Source organism: Pongo abelii, chromosome 8 (genome assembly GCF_028885655.2).
Source record: "Pongo abelii isolate AG06213 chromosome 8, NHGRI_mPonAbe1-v2.0_pri, whole genome shotgun sequence".
Classification (NCBI taxonomy): Eukaryota; Metazoa; Chordata; class Mammalia; order Primates; family Hominidae; genus Pongo; species Pongo abelii.
The window spans coordinates 108,504,269-108,517,948 of NC_071993.2; positions in this window are offsets into that span (position 1 = coordinate 108,504,269).

Consider the following 13,680-nt stretch of genomic DNA (forward strand, 5'->3'; position numbering starts at 1 on the left):
GACCAGCATGCCTTGCTGCACGTGTGTGTATTTCACTGCTGAGAACATCCTTTAACTTGGTGTGCAATTTGAAAGGATGTGAATCATGGATGGAAGGCCATTTGTACATGTCCCTTGGCAAAATTCTTTCTGGTGTCTCCTAACTTCAGAGACAGGGACTCTTTTTGGATCTCTATTCACAAGTAATAAGGTCTGGCCCTCATAGCTTGTTTCCGAACTAGAAAAGACTGTAAGACCCCTACCTACATCGTTCTGGGTTTTTTTGCTTGAGTAAGAACAATCCTTTTTTATTTTTCTTCTGTACAGTCTAAAGCTACAGAGAAAAAAAATGCACTCTTCCCTTGCTGGCTCCTGGTACCATTGGTCTGAACAGCTGTAGTTGGTCTACTCCTTACTTAGCACTTGATTGTGTGGGGAAACAAAGGTGGGAGGGGTGAGGAATACTGGAAATAATCAGGGCAATGTTTTTCTTTCCCATAATTGGACTAAATACCTTGGTACTGTTGACCTTCTCAGCATCTCCCTTTTGCCTTAGATGGCAACACCCTCCAGTCTGAAGCAGAGCAGTCCAACCCAGATTAGTGCAGCCCTGAGGCTTAGGGTGCAGCCTCCCTGGTCTTCCTCCACACAGTTGGTCACCAACAGACCAGACCTCCTTTAACCACAATGTCAACATAGTGTTGGAAAGAGAGCCATTTCTTAGGGGAATAAAACTGAGTTTCGCTTCTTTACCTTTAGCTCATCTGTGGTGTCAGAATCCTTGGAGCTGAAGAGAGAAATCAAAAGAGCATGATGATGGCTGCCTGGTTTCAGGTGGAACTTAATGCATTGATCTTTAGAAGCCCCTTCTGTTGGAAGTTGAGTACCTGTGATCTAAAATGTCCTGGAGGCAGATGACATCTAAAATAATGTGCTTTCCAACCAGCACAGCTGGCGCTCTTAGCTCCTGATTGGTTGTGTGTGTGTTTTATTAAGGATCAGTGCAGTAAGTCGTATTTTAAAGTGTTACCTCCCCTCCTAACCCTTCCCCTTCTTGGACACTGAAGGAAAAGGCCAACTAGGATGTTAGCCCTCTGGGCACCAAGGAAACTAACAGCTTTCTCAAAGCAGTGACCATTCAGGCCAGCCCAGACAAATCTGAGGGATGGCCAGTGCACTCCAACGATGGGACAGGCCTAGCAACACCCGAGAGCTTTCAGCTGGTTCACCTCTTTGTTCTCTAGACTCTTAAGTACTGACTGCTTTGACTTTTGTGATTATGTTATGGTGATGTGTAGTCAGTGTACCAATATGTTCACAACCTAGGATCATGATAATAGAGTGTGTTTTGGTTTTTTTTAACTGTTCAGAAAAAAAGTAAATTACAAATATAAGGTTGAAGTGAATTTTTTAAGCGTCTTGTCTCCTTGTCCCAACATCCAGAAGGACAATACACTTTTCAGTATACAGACTGAGGGAGTGCAGAGATAGAATACCTTTGCAGATAATCTGACATGAGAAAACAAGATTGAGAGAAAGCAAAGCTGGACGTTGTGGATGAGTGTGGGGTCCCTGGCTTACGCCTACTGTTCATGTTGAGTTAAATTGAAGCCAAAGTCATGTCTCATTTGTGAATTGGTCACCTTAGCCAACCACAGCCCAACCTGAATGCAGAATTTACATTTTTCTCTGCCCCTCAGCGGTGAAAAGACTTGAGTTTCCCCTACATCCCATTTGATCAGTTTATAGGCAAGCAAGCTCACATCTGGGAGCAATTTCCAGAGGGACTCCAGCAAGCTGTAAGAATGAAGGCACCCTTGACTATCTGGGATATGACATTGCAGTTCTTGAGTGAAACCCCCCTTCCCTCCTTCAGCCAAACCTAGAGAGGTACAAGGTTGCAGGCAGTGGCCAAATGGGACTGTCTCTCCCCGTTGGCCCTGTTCCCCTCCCCTCTCTAGTGTCACAAACAGGATCCTTGTCGAAATTGACCCATCCTTCTTTTAGATCTATGGGCTTTTTGTATTAATAACCCTTCCATATGACCAAGGCTCCCTGGCTTCCATCAGCCTTGTAGTCTCATTGTCTTGTCTGGACTGACCACTGGCCATGAGCAATTTCAGACTGTGGTCAACATCAGGGCCGCTGTGCAGAACCCTCCCTACTAGAGCTGGAAGAATGTCAGAGCATCAGGTCCACCCAACCCTTGGCAGATGAGGAAACTGAGGAACAAGAAAAGGGACCCACATTGCCCAAAACTACACTGAAGAATCCTCCCTAACTAAGGGCAGGCAGCACCCAAGAGAGAAGGAAGGGAGGGAGGTGTCAGAGGAACCACTGTGGGGCCACTGGTATCTGCTCAGTTAATGTTCCTCACCAGCTGGGCTCCTGAGCAGAGGCTGAGCCTAAGAGTTTGTGGACCTCACCCTCAAACTGTGTCAGATCTCTTCCCCAGGAAGGGTGGGGTCTAGGGCCTGCCCTAGGAAGTCTCAACCCTATAGCCGTGGTTTCCTACTGCCAGGCTGGGCCAGGAATCCCTCCCCACTTTAAACCTATAGCTGTGCCACCATCAGCAATGATTAAGGGGAGGAGACCTCTCTTCTTCCTGATTGGCTGTTGCCAATTAAGAGCATTTTATTAGGCTGCTAATTAAAGGCACTTCGTTAGCAGCAGGAGAGGCCAAGTGGGTGCCTGGTGAGACGGAGCTGAAACCGGGAGAAATTGTTTTCCTCCCTCAGTGGAAGCAGAGCCTCTCAGGGAACTCTCTCAGTCCCCACCCTCTCCCGCTGCGCCTACTACACCCCTTGCTTTCAATTAGCAACTCTGAGGGGAGCAAGGTCATTACCAAACCCAGGCTGGAGCCCCCACCACCATCAGCACCACCTCAGGCTGCATGCGGTCCTCAGGGGCTGGCCAGACCCCCAGGCACCTCTTGAGCCTGGGCCCAGGGAAGGAGAGGCTGGGCAGCCCAGTGGGGAGTGTGCTCTCCCCACTAAGGAATGGGGCATGACTCCCCAAGCAGCTCAGGTGAATGTCACCTGGTCCTCATCATTGGGGCCATCCCTAGCAGTCACTGGGTGACCAGTCACTTGTTCACATTAGTGTGAATCCCCATGCTCCTTTCCTCAACAAACGCTCATGATTTCATGGAGGAAATGTGCCCTTCCCACCCGTGAGGGACAGTCCCTGGTCGTTTAACAAGAGCACAGCCCACATAGACCCTGAATGGGTCTAGGAGGAGAGGGGGCTGACAGTTTTACAATCCTGGCCATGCAGACTCTTGAGCGACTCCTGTCCCTGAGCTCATGTCGAATGTGAGGCGCTTCCCCTGGATGGTCCGAATGAGCCCCCTGCAAGAGAGGAGAGCCTGGCTATGACCTAGCACGTGGGGGCTGGCATGCAGGGACACCCCCTCTCCAGAGCCCTGCCTGTCCCATCTTGTGCCCACCTCACCCCTCAGTTAACTGCAGAATTAGCACCAGCCCGTGAGGGCAGATTTATGACTCGGCCTGCCTCCCTCCACTTAACCCGAGGCCGGCCCGGGCTCCAGACACTAAATTAGATTTTTGACAATTAGAGAGACTAATGGGCACATAGCCATCCCCAGAGCCAGATATCCAGATCCAGCAAGGCCATTCTTTAATATCCACCACCAGCCAGCCCAACCCTCCCCTGGCTGCCCCCTTCTCCCTCCCGTGGGTGGGCATTTCTCTCTCCCCAGCCCCTGTCTGTCTCTGCCCTGGCTCTACATGCACTCCCGAGCTGTCTCTGGTTCCCCTTCCCTGTCTCACCTACTCTTGCCTTCCAGCCCCTTGCCCAGTACCAGCCTGGCTCTAGAACTCTGTCCCTCTCCTTGCCTTCAGCTTCCTTTTTGTACTTTGAACACTTCCATCTTAAGCCACCCTTTCCCCAGGGCCCATCTATCTGTAATCTTCCATCTGCCCTGAGGAGATTGCAAGCCCCTTGAGGGCAGGGGCTTAGGCTCTCTCTGGATCCTAAATGCTCCGCGCCCAGTCGGTGTTTACTGTTTGTTGTTTCCTGAGACTCAGACTCTTTCCTCCCCCTTCCTCTGAGCTGCTGGGTCTACAAGGCCCGCCCACCTTGCCCTCTTGGTCCCAGGCCCACCCTGGCTCTGGCCTGGCTCTGCTTGGCTTGGGTGGCTCCCCCTTCCCTGCAGCCCCACAGCTCTGGCCAGTCTTGAGTTGGCCGGGTAATGAGATTGCAGTAAGTAGTGGAGGGAGCTGCTCACATTCACTCAGGCGGACTCATAGCTCTGTCAGGCTGATTGGTCCTGAGTGGAGGCACAAACGGCCCCCCATGGACACACTGCGATTGGTTATAAAATTACAAGCATTTGTCCTGCTGTCAGGGGCCTTCCTCCCGCCCCTCTGCCTGCCTGCCTGGGCTCCCACCGTTCCCCACCCATTCCTCTCCCCAATGGGGTTGGCCCACACACCCCAAAGGACCTGGCCAGGGGCTACCACAGCAGGTAGAGCTAAGAGGCTGAGGCCACCAAGCTCCCAAGGGGCAGGTTTTCATGCCTTGGCCCTGGAGTGATTCACAGTGCAGGCTGGCCTCAGAGTGACCTGACCCTGTGCTCAGTGTTTCCTGTCCCCTGAGGGTAAGTGGGGGTGGGGGCCCCAGGGCAAACAGGCCTTGGGATCCTCAGGAGAGGAAGAAATGTCCTGAGCCCCAGGCCTCCCAAGGACAACCAATGCCTGCAACTTTAGATGTGGTCCCAGGCTGGAGCTCTGGAACAAGGGGTGGCTGGAGGCCTGCCCTGCTGAAGGGGAGAGCAGCAGAAGCCAGGTCGGTCACAGGAGCCCATCTCTCCTCCCTCCAGGTGGCCAGACCCTTGCCCTGTATCCTGACCCCCAGCTAAGGACAAATCAGCCCTCAGGAGAGTCTCTGAAGCCTAGGCCAGAACAAAAAGCCAGTATGGCACACCAGAGCCTTGCTATGGTTACTGGTCTGCAGGCTGAGTCCTCTAGGCCTGGCTCTTAGACACCCCCACCCCAGGCCTTGGCAAGGGCCCAGTTACCCCCGAGCATGAGTGCCTTGAAATCCCACCTAGTGCTCTCTTATGCTTACACAGAAACACCCACTTCTTCCTGGCTGAGACCCAGGCATCAGCCCAGGCCCTCTCACCCCAGCTGCACGGCCTCCTTCCCCCTCTCATTTCTCCAGCCAGGCCCCACACCCCAGCCCCTGACCAGCCCCTAGCTCCAACCTCAGTCCTTCCTCTCTGGAGGCACTAGGGCACCCTATAATCTGCTTGGAGGGATGCTGAGGGAAGGATTCCCCAGCTTGGAGAGGGGAGCGTTAGGGGAGCAGCATCTCCTGGCTGTGGGCCACAAGGTGCCTTCCTGCCATCCGTCACTCATTCGCAGCCCAGAATGTATTTGCTGTAATTACATCTTTAATTAGGGTGGTGATGGCTGATTGTTCACCAACAATGATGGACGGGTCCTCCTGCTTGCCATCCTCCCTGTCCAGCACCCTCCAGGTCAGCTCTCCCCCAGCTTTGGGACTAGGAAGGATACATGAGCACAGGCTCTTCTCCCACCGAGTCCCAGGCCCTGAGGCCTAGGAGCAGCCGTGAGCTCTACCCTAAGGGTGATGATGTCCTTCTGGGCCCCTGGGGGCTCCCAAGGGACTCGACACATACTGATACCTTCACCCAGGGCTCCCTGCAGCAAGGCTGCATATCTCCTCACAGCCACCAGATGTCTCCTTGGTCCAAACTGGCCAGGCTGGGGGGTAACCTGACATTGCCTCATTCCCACCCACCACACACATGCCACACACATCACCACACCCAGACTGGTCCCTGGGCCACACGCTTGTCATCACAGGAGCTGACAGGTGCAGAAAGAAAGGCTTGCGGTTCACAAGCTGGAGGGTGAGTGGGCAGCCTTAACTCCAAGCTCCCCTGTGAATGAAATGGGGTCTCTGACCAAGGCGAGGCCTCCTCTCCCCCACATGCCTACGTGCACCCAGGCCGTATGCCCAGGCCCAGAGCTGCAGGTGGTGGATGTTTGGTGACTCCATGAGCAAATGGATCCATCAGTGAGAGGAAATCCATGCACCTGTTTGGAGATCATGGGCTGGTTGGGGCCTATCGTAAGCAGAGGGGCCGGGACAGGCCATGGAGGCCCAGGAGGCTTGTGGAGGTGAGAACCCTAATCTGGGTTAAAGCCCCAAGTGGCATGCTCCTGGCTGTATGACCTGGGTGTGTCCCCTAACCTCTAAGTGTTCCCTCATTTATAAGAGGGGGATGAGAACAGAACTCCCCAACAAGAGATGGCTGCCTGGATTTTCACTGCAACACTGCATGCCAAGTGAACAGAGCAGGCCAAGGTGGGAGCCCCAAGGGGAGGGGGTGCAGGGCAGCTGAGGCCACAAGGAGCTGGGAGAGGGACCTCACACTTTGGTGTGAAAAAGACCTCAACAACTGCAAGCTTTGTTGGGCACAGAATGGGAGGAGGGGGTGGCAGGGCTGTGACAAGGGTGGCGTAGGATTGGGTGCACAGTAGTTGCACGGGACATACTTGTTGATAGGAATTGCGGCAGGGGCCTCCTTTCAGAAGCTGAGGAAGCTCTTCCCAGCATGGGCATGATCTGGTCAGGGCAGAGCCCTGGTGAGGGAGGCTGCCATGGGGATATAGGGATAATATCTTCTTCATAGGATGGTCATGAGTACACTGGGAGAGGTGAATGGATTAGAAGTGTTCAGGGGCCAGGGCACAGTGGCTCACGCCTGTAATCCCAACACTTTGGGAGCACAGATCACCTGAGGTCAGGAGTTCAAGACCAGCCTAGCCAACATGGTCTACTAAAAATACAAAAAAATTAGCCGGGCGTGGTGGCATGTGCTTGTAATCCCAGCTACCTGGTAGGCTGAGGCAGGAGAATCTCTTGAACCCGAGAGTAGGAGGTTTCGGTGAGCCAAGGTCATGCCACTGCACTCCAGCCTGGGCAACAGAGTGAGACTCTCTGGAAAAAAAAAAAAAAATCATCAGGGGTCCGGGCACAGTGGCTCATGCTTGCAATCCCAGCATGTTGGGAGGACCCAGGAGGGCGAGTTGCTTAAGTCCAGGAGTTCCAGCCTGGCACAGAGGGAAGGGTGTTGGAGAGACAGTTTTGAATGCCAGCAGGGGCGTGGAGCCCGTGGACTGCATCTCTTTTGTGTCAGTGTTTATGGATACGTGGTCGTTGTAGTACCTTTAAGGTACTAGCCTTGGAGACAGCAGGGCAGGCGAGCACAAGTGGCTTCAGGAAGGGTAGCTGGCAGGAGGAGATGCAGATGGTATGTGCCCTCTGCCCTTTCTACTTCCAGCTCTACAGTTCTGTGACTCCCATCCCTCCATGGGGCCTGTCATTTCCTGTGGAGCCTCTCTACTCCCAGGGATGGCCTTTCAGCATCCCCACTCTTCCCCAGCAACCCTCTGCACCCCGCAGGGACCCCCTTCCCAGGGTGCAAGCCCAGGCTGGAAGGAACAGTCATACCTAGCGGTAAGTATGCGCAACATTACATATGTATATTGGAGAGTAAATAACCCCAAAAAGCGCCTTGTAAATAGACTCCGAGTTTATCCTTTATTAATGAGGCACTGAGTGCCCTGCTGTTTTAGAGCAGCGAGACTTTCATAATATCAAAACCTAAATTACACTTGCGTCTCTCATCCCAGGGACGAGCATCTTTCAGCCCCGTTTGCAGAGTGAGTAAGCAGGAATCCCTCCTTGCCTGCCTGGGAGTTGGCACCTTTCTTCTGGCTGGAGTGAGGGTGGATGTGGACACACACACCCCAAGTCCCCGGAGAGCTCCGTGTCTAAGGCCTCAGGGTCCCATGGATGAGGGCTGCCTGGGATGCCGGCCTCCGTTCCTTGCACAGAGTTTACCAGATCCAGGGGCTGCCCCAGGCTCTGAGGTTTACTCTTTCAACATAAGGCAGTGGACACTTACAAGCTTTGTGATCAAGTTACTCCCCGTCTCTCAGCTTCAGTTTATAAATGTGTAAAACAGGGATAATATCTTCATAGGATGGCTGTGGGGATGCCGGGAGAGGTGAATGGATTAGAAGTTCTGGGGGGTGAGGGGGCCTGCGTGCACTGGCTCATGCCTTGCAATCCCAGCACGTTGGAGGCTAAGGCAGACAGATTGCTTGAACCCAGGAGTTCCAGACCAGCCTGGTCAACAAAATAAGAACCTGTCTCTACAAAAAATACAAAAATTAGCTGGGTCTGGTGGCATGTATCTGTAGTCCTGGCTACTCGGGAGGCTGAGATGGGAGGATCACCTGAGCCCAGGAAGGTGGAAGCTGCAGTGAGCCGTGATTGTGCCACTGCACTCCAGCCTGGGCAACAGAGTGAGATCCTGTCTCAAAAAAAAAAAAAGTGCTCGGGGGTGGTGCTTGGCAAATGTGAGTGGTGATGATGATAGTGACAACAATGACTAATTCCCCTCTTTGGGATGGGACATCATTGTCTTCTGTTCAATTCCTGGAATGGACCATGTTGGGGGGGCCCCAAGCTCCAGCCCCATCCTGGCATCAAGGCGCTGTGCTGAGGTTGGGATGCCAGGACCCCTCTCACCCCAGCATGTTCAGGATCTGACTTTGCTGTGTCCCCCAACTCTGGGGCAGAACCCAGACCCTCTTGGCCCCCTCGATTCCCCAGGTCCAAGACCCCTCTCAGGCTCCCTGGGGATTGCATCTGTCCTGCCCTGGGCCTGGGCCAGGCTGGCTAGGCAGGCAGGTGGGCAGGCGGGCGTGGTGTGGTCAGGATTTACAGCTTGGCCAGCCAGGTTTCTGGTGCTCCGGTGGGCGTCATGTTGAGTCTGTCCCATTATATGGACAGTTAAGTTTAATAGTCATTGTGTGCTCACTCGGAGCCCAGCAAACATCGCGGGGCGACACCCCCTCCACGCGAGCCGCCCGCTCCCCAGCCACACGGCCCATCCATACAGTAAATTAAAAATATGAATCACTTCTCCCCACTGCCTCCCCAAACGCTCATCTTGTCAGCCTCTATGTTGCCTTCATTTGTATTACCTTAATTTAATGTTAATTATGGTCTTCATTTACAAGGAACAAGCGAGCCCTGCTCCGCCAGGGGAACTTCCCCCCAGCCCTCCCCCCTCAGCCCAGGAGGGAGAGGCTGGGGGAGAAGGGGAATTTGGGGGACTGCAGGAGTGAAAAGGGGAGTTAGGGAGAGGGCGTGAGATGAGATCTTGGCCATCAGGGGCTGGTGGCCATTCTGGGAGGGGCTAGGAGGACCTCCCACCTCTCCCATACACTCTGTCTTCAATCATTTATTCATTCCACAGCTATTTATTGAGCATATAATATGTGCCAAACAATCAGGAACCAGAGAGGTGGGGGCAAGTGTCTCTCTCTAATAAGCGCTAATGGAGTCCCCTCTGCAATCCTGAAGTGAATGTGGATCGGAAAGACATATCCGTGTGCCAAGTGGGCTGGCCCCTGACCCAGCCTAGAGGGCATAGGACACAGACAAGTGTGGGAGGTTCCTTCCCTTCCAAGCTTCCCTGGACTACCAGTGTTACCCTGTCCCAATCTGCCTCACACTGCTTCCAGGCAGGAAGTTCTTTCTGGAGTCTTTCCTAAGTCCCTCTTGCTGCAGATCAGCCTGGGCTCAGAGCCTGAATGGGGCCAGGAGTGGAAGTGACTCCCATGGCACACTGTCTCTGGAGGGGTGGGAGGAAGGCATTGTGGGGATCAGTCATCCCCACTACCCACCACCCAGCACCCATCATGCCCCCACCTCATTACCACCCCCCAGCCAGCCATGCAGACTCCACCAACATCCTTGTATCTGAGAGTCCTGGGAGCCCTGATTGTGACTTTTTTTTTTTTGAGATGGGAGTCTCGTACTGTCACCTGGGCTGGAGTGCAATGGTGCGATCTCGGTTCACTGCAACCTCCGCCTCCCAGGTTCACGCGATTCTCCTGCCTCAGCCTCCCAAGTACCTGGGATTACAGGCGCACACCACCATGCCCAGCTAATATTTTTTTGTATTTTTAGTAGAGACAGGTTTTCACTATGTTGGCCAGGCTGGTCTCAAACTCCTGACCTCGTGATCTGCCTGCCTCGGCCTCCCAAAATGCTGGGATTACAGGCGTGAGTGAGCCACCGCGCCCTGCCTGATTGTGACTCTCTGGCTGTCCCTGTGCTGCCAATGGAACACACAGTCACATTCAGGCCTGTACAGCCTGTGGGGAGCGCAGTAAATGTTGGTGGCTGATGTCACACGTGTGCACACGGAGCTGGCAGAGGGCCACCTGCATGCAAGCTGCCATTAACCAGGAACATCCTCCCCCTGCCCCCCCTCTACATAGAGCTCTTCCACTTGGGAAGAGGATCTCCAGCTGGGAATATCTTCTTGACAGATGAGGCTGTTGTGAGTGTGTGTCTGCATGTGTGTCCTCTCCAGGGAACCTTGATCCCTGCATAGGGACATGTGTCCCCCAGGATCGGCGTGTCTCTCAGGTTCCGCGTGCATGTGTGTGTGTGCGCGAGCATGTGTCCAGCAGGCCCATGTGCATGTGTGCTCGCCTGTGCTCATGCACACCTCCCCTACCGCTGTCAGCCGCGCTGATGACATTGGCGCAGAGGAAAGTGATGACAAATGCCCGTTATCAGCGAACGAGGCCGATGACAAATGGGCGGGCGCCCGAGCAGCCCCATTACGCTGTAATAACAGAAGATGGATGGCCTGGCGCCCCCGCCCACCCCCACCCCGTGCCGGTAACGGGAGCCGATCCTGCTCCGCCCGCCCGAGAGGGAGCCCAGCCGCTGCCGCGGGGCCGCCAATCACCGCGGGGCCCAAGATGCCCAGACCCAGGAGCCGTGAAACCACGCGGCCCTCCTCGGCAGAGGAACAAAGCCCTGCGCTCAGTGGCCGCAGGGGGCTCACCGAGCGTCTGACCTGCCTGCAGCCAGGACATGCAGCTGTGCACACACATGGCCTGCACACGCGCCAGGCGCCTATGTCCTTGTACGGTGCACCTGCAGCACTTGTTCAGGCACAACCCTGACCTCCTGGGACCATGCACACATCCTTTTGTGTCATGCACACACATACATCTGCCACCAGACCTGGGTATACACCCACCAGTGTAAATCCATGCACACACCACCGTGCACACCCGTGTACCTTCAATTCTTACACATGCCTACAGAAACCACTATGTCCATACACATGTATGCACCTAACATGATTGCTCATGCATAGATATGGAAATGTGTATACATATAAGCAGAAATGCTTGCACATGAACACAAGCCCTACACACTGCTCTGTGCACACAATTCAGGGTGTCTAAACACCCACACACATGTAAAAGATGCCCACAGCTGCATCAACAAGTATTGACTGAGTCCCTACCATGCACCTGTCAGTTAGGTGCTGGGGCAGTTGTAATGATGAACATAACACCATCCCTGTCTTCTAGAATCTTAAGTTTATGGGAGGGGGCAGACAAATGGCTGTGAGTGAAGGCACAAGGTTGCTATGTGCTTTGACCCAAATAGTTTGTGATATAAGATTTACAACTGGAAAATCAGGACAGTCTTCCTGGAGGAGGTGGCTAAAGGAACAGTGAATTTTTTAGAGGAACTGAATTCTGAACAAAAGGTATGGAAACGGGGAAATGTAGGGAGTGTTTGAGGACAAGAAGTCTAAGAGGACAGGAATCCAGGTGAATGGCATTGGGTGAGTGTGGTGGGAATGAGACTTCTCAGGCAGACTGGGACTGGGAGGCTGGAAGCCAGGAGGCAATCGAGGAAGGTGGAGCCCGTCCACCTGACAGACCCGTGAGGCCTGGGCTAGCCTAAGACATAGAAAGGAAAGGAGAGGATCAGGAAGTCAATGAACCGGAGAGTAAGCTGGTGGGAGGCGCCAGGCAGGCTGACTTAATAGGACCCTGCACTTACACGAGCCCCATGCCTGATTGTACATTCTACTATCTCTGTCTTGAAATTCTGAATTTTTATTAAGAAGCTCCTTGTTTTCATTTGCACCAGGCCTTGAAGATTATGTTGACCGTCCTGGATCCTGAGGTTTCCAGGCTGAGCTAGTAAGACAGGCCAGCAGGAGTAGGTTTGGGAGAGGAGCTGGTGAGTTTGGTTTGGGACGGGGGTATGTGAGAGGCTGGAAGTGGAATGGGGGTTGAGGAGACGGGGAAAGATTCCATGTCTCCATCCACAAAGTGAGAATTGCTGCCTCGCATCTGCCAGTGCCCAAGTCCACTTCTATTCTGCAGTGAGTCCGCGCCCCACCACCAGAGCCCTCAGACATACCTATCCTGTGCATGCGCCCCTTGCTAGAATACAGCACTCACAAGCTCCCAGTGTTGTCCCTGCATTCCCAGGGCCTGACACATGGTAGCCACTCAGTACCTGTTTGTTGAATGAATAACTGTATTCATAAATACATGCGCACATATGAATCCACATACATACTCACGGGGCATCCATTGTCCCACCACGAAGGGTACCTGCAGGACCGAATATCTTCCCCTATCCCACTGTCACTGCCCCACACTTCCTCCAAGACTTTTCTGTTACCCTGTGTCTAACCTGGGGGCGGAATGCCCTTGTCTCAGTGGCCCTCTCATTGGGCGTCTCCTTTGCAGGCAGAGTTGGGCAGGAGTTAAGGAGGAGCAGAGAGCGGGAGAAGCCCAAGACCTGGGGGAAGGTGGGACAGGGTAGAGGCTATGACTGAATTCCAGTCTCGGCTCCTCTCTGGCTTCTCTCAGCTCAAACTTCTTCATCTGCAAAATGGGGATGGCAGACAGAAAGGCATTCACACGGACACCTGGCTGCTGACACCAAGGTAGAGTAAATCGAGGCAGGCTTTGAGAAGGCTGCTTCCCTACCCCCAACTCTGGGTTCTCTGCAGTGTTGAAAGTGGATGAGGGGCCCAGGGGATGACCCAGGTGACCTCAAACAGGGGGAGGGAGGCTGGCACTCCTGAGAGGAGGAGTGGTCCACTCCCAGTAGAAACCAGATGATACAGGAACTGAGACCCCAACCAGTGCCTTGTACAACCCACATTTTACAAGCAGGCACAGAAATGAAGTGGCCCCCAAAGACTACAGTAAACACTCTGACCTCAGGTAGCTTGGGGTGGGAGGAGGCAGAGGACACCAGAGAGAGGGGCCTGGGGAAAGAGCCTGGTGGAGGGGGGTGGGGGGCACCAGGGTTCCTCTGGGAGGGTACCCTGCCTTCCACCGGCAGGGACTGCTCCCTCCCCCCTCAATCAATGCTGGCTTCCCAATATGAGAATGGAAAAGGCCTGTGTTCCCAGGAACCCCCACCACCCCCACCTGTCTCCTTCACCTTCCTGTGACCCATTTTTGGGTCTCTCCAGTGTGTTCCGGTCCCGCCTCTACCCCAGCCCCCACCTCCATTGCAGCGGTGTTAAGCATCACCTCTCAGACCTGTCAGGAGGCCCCTGGGAAGCCCCCAGCAAGGGGACTGCAGTGAAAGGCACCAGGATGAGAGGGGAGATGCCGACAGGCAGGGGATGGGCCGGCTAATGGGCCTCGTCCCTCCTCCCCTCACCAGTTCACTTTTTCTGTAGCGTTATTGACCCGTCATTAGTTATCCGTCCAAGGTCGACGGGCCTGGCCCAGCCATAAATCACGGCGGCTGGAGGTGGGCTACAGGCGGAGCCAT